This window comes from Thalassophryne amazonica, chromosome 21 (genome assembly GCF_902500255.1).
Source record: "Thalassophryne amazonica chromosome 21, fThaAma1.1, whole genome shotgun sequence".
Classification (NCBI taxonomy): domain Eukaryota; kingdom Metazoa; phylum Chordata; class Actinopteri; order Batrachoidiformes; family Batrachoididae; genus Thalassophryne; species Thalassophryne amazonica.
The window spans coordinates 26,152,697-26,159,893 of NC_047123.1; the positions used below are offsets into that span (position 1 = coordinate 26,152,697).

The window sequence follows — 7,197 nt, forward strand, 5'->3', positions numbered from 1 at the left end:
TGTGCTTGCACTTAACAGCATCAGCTGGTGTGTCTGTGTAAGCTTACGCTAAAATAGAAAATGACAAACAATATCAAGATTCCAGGCTGTGAAACACAAATCCCTTAAAAAACAAACAAACAAGCAAAAACACACATGTAAATTATTAGTAGAGATGCAACCTGTTATTCCATCCAAAACTTAGGGTTTAAGTGTTGGATCCCAGCAACATCACAAGTAAAACTATAGGATTTGACAAGGTGCAGTCTGTAATTTTTGAATCCATGTTTTTATGTCAGGTCTGCACACTTATAACACAAGTGAAAGAAGCCATATTTTCTGGATTATAAATTATTATTATTATTTTTTTTACCTTTTTCGTCTGTTTCTCCACCTTCCATTTATATAAAAGAAACAAATAAATAATATACTGCATTATCATTTACATCCACAAGATAACAGTCTTGTGGCTGTCATCTTGTCGGTCTACATGTGTGACAAGCTGCTCCTGTAGACTGATCTGAAAGAGTGTGAGCAACACTCTGGAGCAGAAAGGGGCAGTTATGCACCACAAAGCTGGATGTCAACCACAGTAAAACAAGAAAATGACAATCTGAATGGGGAGGACATGCTGGGTCCTAGAAAATGAGTGTTACAAATGCCGTCCTATCAAAAGGAAAAACCACACTCCTGAATAAAGAGAGGGAGTAACTTTCATACTACTTGACACATTACTAGTTTGCACTTTGCAGGACAACCAGAGCCACAACAAGGATGATGGCTAGACCAAGGTAAGGCTAAATATGAGGTTTTAAGAATGTGCAATCAAAGTTTTCTGATTCCTCAGTTCCACAAGTGCTCTAATCAGCATATTCATGGACTCCACAGAGATCATACAATCAACCACAACATCAAGGTCAGTGAACCTTTCCTTACCGACAAAGGCGGCCAATTTGCTAGATTCAGTGATTTGGACACACCAGGAATGCCGGAATTAGAAGACAACAGCAAAACCATATCTGGAAGGCCAATCAATGTTTAGCCATGCCATCTTTCATCGTTAGCTGGGGGACACTCAGACAGCTCAGTACCTCAACCAAGTAAAACAATCCTCTGTTTATCATCTGCCCTCAACTCAACTGAAGTACAAGTGTGGTGCGGCTCTTGAAAGTAAAAGTAACATGGATAGACATGAATGGAAGACAACTTTCCCCCGTATTTGCACATTTGTTAAAGTCTCTGGCAAATAATGTAGACGTTTTAGGGGAAAATTCAGTTATGTATTTGCAGTTTTCATCGCTACACTTTCTGCCAAACCCACTGTGAGTAACTTGGAGTTTTACATGTACCCAAATAATAAAATTAAAAGTCAACAGAATGCCAATACAAACACTTGCACAACCAACACAAAGATATAAATGTACAAGTCCTTATAAATATGCCTATAATGGTGTTTTGGACTATGTACGAGTTCATCATACAGCTTCTGTGTGACTTCAAACTAAATCACTCAAATATTTTGCTGGTATATGCTTTACATCATCCATCGAGGCTTCTCGGTTGTTGAGATTTTTTTATTTTAAAAGGTTTTCAGACCACATTTTTCTTGACCAATTTTATACCAAGCTATTGTGATCATCTGCAGCAATTGCAGATTTTCAGAAAGCGGTGCGTGGTGCAAAGGTGTCAAGACAGGGAGTGAGTTACTAATTCAAGCCTCCTCTAGAAACAAACAGACTGAACTCACCATTTCATATCTGGCCACATACTCTAATCTTGGCTAATTGTAATTTAATGGGTTAGAAAACAGTTGACAGTAGTTTTCTTTCAATAACTGTCAGATCTGCATGTGTTCATTTGTATTTAGCCTCCCTTATGCACTTTGTATGAGAACATTTACCCAATGCTCATCCACCCCTAAACACAACACTTCACTACCCTGAGGTGTATAAGTTTCAAATACAAGATAATCATCTTCTGTTGACCGTGGTTAGAGTACCTCACTGTTCAAACAGAATACATCCTGGATAGGAAAGAAGCCGAGTCAACAACCGTCACAAGAGATATGATAACAGCGCAACTTCTGAGTGTTGTGTCCTTAGAACTTGGGCTGTCATACTAGAATTTCAAACTCTATACAGATATGCGGGAAAATACAGCTGAATGCAAATGTTTGGGCACCCCTGATAATTTTCATGATTTTTCTTTATAAATCACTGGTTGCCTGGATCAGAAATTTCAGTTAAATATATCATATAGCAGATGAACACACTGATATTTCAGAAGTGAAATGAAGTTTCTAGTATTTACAAAAAGTGTGCCATAATTATTTAAACAAAATTGGGCAGGTGCATAAATTTGGGCACCCTTGTCATTTTATTGATTTGAATACATGTAGTACTAATTACTGGAACACAAAATTGGTTTGATAAGCTCATTGACCCTTGACCTCCTTACACAGGTGAATCCAATCATGAGAAAGGGTATTTAAGGGCCATTTGCAAATGTTTCCCCTCTTTGCATCTCTTCTAATGAGTGGCAACATGGGAGCCTCTAAACAACTCTCAAATGACCTGAAAACAAAGATTATTCAACATCATGGTTTAGGGGAAGGATACAAAAAGCTATCTCAGAGATTTCAGCTGTCAGTTTCCAATGTGAGGAACATAGTGAGGAAAGGAAGACCACAGGCACAGTACTAGTTAAGGCTCAAAGTGGCAGGCTGAAGTAAAGGATGATGAGAACAGTCATAGTCAACCCACAGACCTGCTCCAAAGACCTACAACATGATCTTGCTGCAGATAGTGTCTCTGTGCATCATTCAATTATACAGCGCACTTTGCACAACGAGACGCTGTAATGCAGAGGAAGCCTTTTCTGGATACATGCCACAAGCAGAGTCGCTTGATGTATGTTAAAGCACATTTGGACAAGCCAGCTTCATTTTGGAATAAGGTGCTGTGTACTGATGAAACTAAAAAAACCACAGCATTCCATGAGAACGCTTGCTACCTACAGTAAAATTTGGAGATAGTTCCATCGTGCTGTGTGGCTGTGTGGCCAGTGCAGGTACTGAGAATCTTGTTAAAGTTGAGGGTCACATGGATTCCAGTCATTATCAGCAGATTCTTGAGAACAATGTTGATGAATCAGTGACAAAGTTGAAGTTGTGCTGAGGCTGAATCTTTCAACAAGACAACGACCCTAAACACTGTTCAAAATCTACTATGGCATTCATGTAGAGGAACAAGTACAACATTCTGGAATGGCCATCTCAGTCCCCAGACCTGAATATTATTGAAAATCTGTGGTATGATTTTAAGTGGGCTGTCCATGCTCGGAAACCAACAAACCTGAGATGTTTTGTAAAGAAGAATGGTCCAAAATACCTTCAACCAGAATCCAAACTCTCATTTGAAGCTATAGGAAGCATTTAGAGGCTGTTATTTCTGCAAAAGGAAGATCTACTAAATAGTGATATATTTTTTCTGTTTGAGTGCCCAAATTTATGCACCTGCCTAGTTTTGTTTAAAAATTTTGCACACTTTATGTAAATCCTATAAACTCCATTCCACTTCTCAAATATCAGTGTGTTTGTCTCCTATATGAAATATTTAACTGAAATTTCTGATCCAGACAACCAATGATTTATAAAGGAAAATCATGAAAATTATCAGGGGTGCCCAAAATTTTTGCATACAACTGTATGTGATAACATGACAATTAAAAAAAAAAAAAAAAGAGGCACATTTTTTAGGCTCCACCCCCGTTATCCTTAATTGGAATAACCAGGTACAGTATAGAAAAAGAATAAATTTTTGGACTTTAAACCAAACTCCTCTGTGGCCATCTTCAATGGTTGTCAATTAACAGATAACCTTTGCACGATAACTGATCCAGGAGCAACCCCGCGCAGTAGCTGTCCGGTGGGACTACTACTATGCAAATAATAATAATCCAAGCCAATTCCATGTCACATTCCACGGACATGAGTTTATAGCTCCCACAACACTGCATGTCACACAACACTAACGTTTTTAAATTTAGTGAGGCTTTTAGGTAAATTTAGGGGCCAGTGCTTTGCTGGCATTCTTGTGCCCAGAGACCACAAATGAATAAGAGAAGCTTTGACTCTGCTCTGCATGCTGATTGACACCTGTGTGTTCCAAACTGGACCACGCTGCATCAGTGCGTCAGCCACACTCCTCCTCACACAGAGGGGGCCCCTGTTCTTGCAAAACGCAAGCCAGGAAGCTTTGCCGAGCATGAAGAAGAAAGAAGCCTATGTGTGTCCTCAATGTGTGTACGTGCCTGGTTTTTCTTTCCCCCTCACGCACGCACGCACACACACACACACCTCTTTTGTTGTGCTGCAGGTGAGAATTTGGGTCACTTCCACCACAAAGGATCCTTCTTACATTTATCCTTCTCAGACATTTGTGGGTCAGCCGGAGCAATGATTACCACCTTTTTTATTTCCTACAACATACTGAGCAGTGCATCCTACGTCAGCTTACAAACATGCACCGACTTTTGTCCGTCTGCAACGACACAACGCAGACTCTGACTTTTCAATCATGGCTTTTTCCCCCCAACTGTCATTGAAAAGCCATCAGCTGCCACTTTCAGTGCATCACTGAATGTGCGTTTGAAAGCGTGTGTGGGTGCGCATGTTATGTAATTCTCTTGGCAAGTAGATATGCAAGAGTCCCTGCTGGGAAAGTGGCCAGATGTCACAGGAGCTGCACTTAAGATGGACTCTGCAACTTCAACAGAGACGAAAACCACCTCATTCTGCTTTCACTGACAGCAGCGAAGCACACGCTGCAATCTCTATAATTAGTCTATACTGCAGCGCATCAACACAAACAAGTTTATGATGACGGAATACTGGGAACTGGGAGGAGGATGGGGGGGGGGGGGCAGGATTGAGACCATTGAGATAAATGTATGAGCAAATTGGAGTAGAAAGCACGATCATAAATCACTCAATAATAGAATCATACATTTCATTTGGAATGTGTTTTATATTTTAAAGTGAAGTACATCAGTGAGATAGGAGCTATTATAGCCAAGTGAATGAAAAAGCTTTTCACAAAAGATGGCCAACTCAGGAACACCCTGCAAGAGTGCAGCTGTATCAATCAATAATCAAGGGGGGGGAACTTCCCCAGAGTAAACAAGGAAGGATTACCAAAAGAATTATCAACGTAAATCATAAATAAGCTTCAAAAACGGTAAGGCCAGAGAGGATGAAATGTTTTTTGAAAGCCTCTGCAAACCTGAGCTATAGGCAGGTGAGACAAAAACTATGTGATATTATAAATGTACACATAAATATAAATTTGTCTGTAATGGTGTTTTTGACTGTGTGTGATTTCATCATGAAGTCATTCAAAAAAAATCTATTAAATATTTTGCTGTCAATACATGCTTTAGATAATCCATCTATGCATCTTTGTTTTTGATGTAAATATATAAAAATAAAAGGTAATTTTTGGATCATGTTTTCCTTGGCCTTTAACTTAACTACTCCAAAAGCAAATCACCTCTAGATATCTATCCAAGTAATATGTGCACTATGTTTGAAGGAAATCCATTCAGTTGTTTTTGAGTTATCTTGTCCACAAACAAACATACACATGCCAGGAGGAGAAAATAAATAAATAAATACCATGCTCGCTGCTTTGCCAGCCTACAGAGGTAACTGACAAGACAATGGCAAGAGCAGTACATGCGTTCCATGCAATATGAAAAGGTGGAAACTTGTCAAAGTTGACCGAGATCACATTGAAAATCTAAAAATGCACAAGACTTCCACAAGTACACAAAGCTGTTGAATGATTCCAGAAATGTTTGTTAATTTTACAGACTTTTTGTGCACATCTGATAAATTAACACTTCTTAAATTGTCTTGCAAGGTCCCCATTGACACAAGCAGCCTCATTCCAAACCCAGAAGCATATACAGCACACTTCCAGAAGTGGCTGCCAGCGCTGGAAGCACAAAAAAACAAACAAACAACAAAAAAAACAACAAAAACATTCGATTTAGCCCATCTTCCCATAGTTTCGGGTTGGCCAGTCCTGCCCCAGGGCAACTTTTGTTGATGTTCTAGTTGATGATGACTTGACAAAATCGAGATGATGAACTCTGAAGTGTTTAGAACTAAATTATCTGACCACTTTTCCAACTCTGGTTCCATGAAAGAATGGCCCATGAATAAAAGGTGCCACAACGCCTATACAATTTATTTGAGTTGGATAAATTTCAAGTGAAAATGTGCATTTTTTGCTTATATCCATAACTAATTTTGAAGGACAAGATACACTAACAGGCAGGTAATACACAAAAATTTGAAAATTTCCTGAACCTGATGGCAAAATAATACAGTTTAAATGAATAAAAGTCCATTTTGTTCCAACTTAAATATAGCAAATACATTCCAGGTAGTCTTTTTTTTTTGCCCTCTAAAGGGACTTCAAAGCTATACTTTTGTTTTTTTGTGCGTTTTCTTTTCATATACACATCTTTCAGAAGTATTTTAAGAATTGTTAAAAAAAAAAAAATAATAAAAGGCATACTGAGCAAACCTGTTTTAAAGAAATTAGAGGGAAAATGGCATGGAAACAATATATTATTTTTGTACATTTAAAACTGATATTAATGCAGGTGTGCCTGTTAAAAATTGGACCCACACTGATGTACGTTTAGAAAAATATACGTCTGTATCTAAACATTTATACAGAAGCTTTTATTTTCTCCTTTTCAAGGAAACAAACACAAACAAAACAAAATTACCGCAGTAGTGCAAACCAAAAACGCCGTCTTTTTTTTTTTTTAATTTAACAGCCAAGGGAAAGCCACAAGGCGACTCTGGTGAACATAACTAAGTCTATCGGTAAAAATTGATTTATAGTCGTTTACCTGTTCCGGCCACAGACCGAAGCCGTTTCTGCGTCCAGGCTTCTGGGCTCGGAACCGATCCTGGTCCAATGGGCGGCTCCACTTCAGCATCAAGTTACACACAAGTACTCAAACTATTTCCTGTTTTGCCTTTCAAAATATCTTCCAGCAATGCTTTTAAGCGCAAACCTGCTAAACGAGAACATTTTTCGCCTATTTTCCGGTAATGAGCGAATGCTGGATGAGACTCGCAACATCGATGAGATGATTTATTTCGTTTTAATGCGAAACGCCCAAAATGTATGCTTTTAT

General features: G+C 38.7%; 1 protein-coding gene across 4 annotated transcripts in view; it reads right to left on the bottom strand.

Moving 5' to 3' along the window:
• Positions 1-6,983, bottom strand: part of itsn2a (intersectin 2a) — a 48,255-nt gene extending 41,272 nt beyond the window's left edge. For 3 of the 4 annotated variants that reach the window (XM_034162859.1, XM_034162858.1, XM_034162855.1), the window contains exon 1: positions 6,907-6,983. The gene's annotated coding sequence lies outside the window, so the exon portion shown is untranslated. Of the gene's footprint in view, positions 1-4,336; positions 4,434-6,906 lie in introns of those variants that run through there. The other variant, XM_034162857.1, reaches the window with a different exon arrangement.
• Positions 6,984-7,197: the final 214 nt, after the last annotated feature.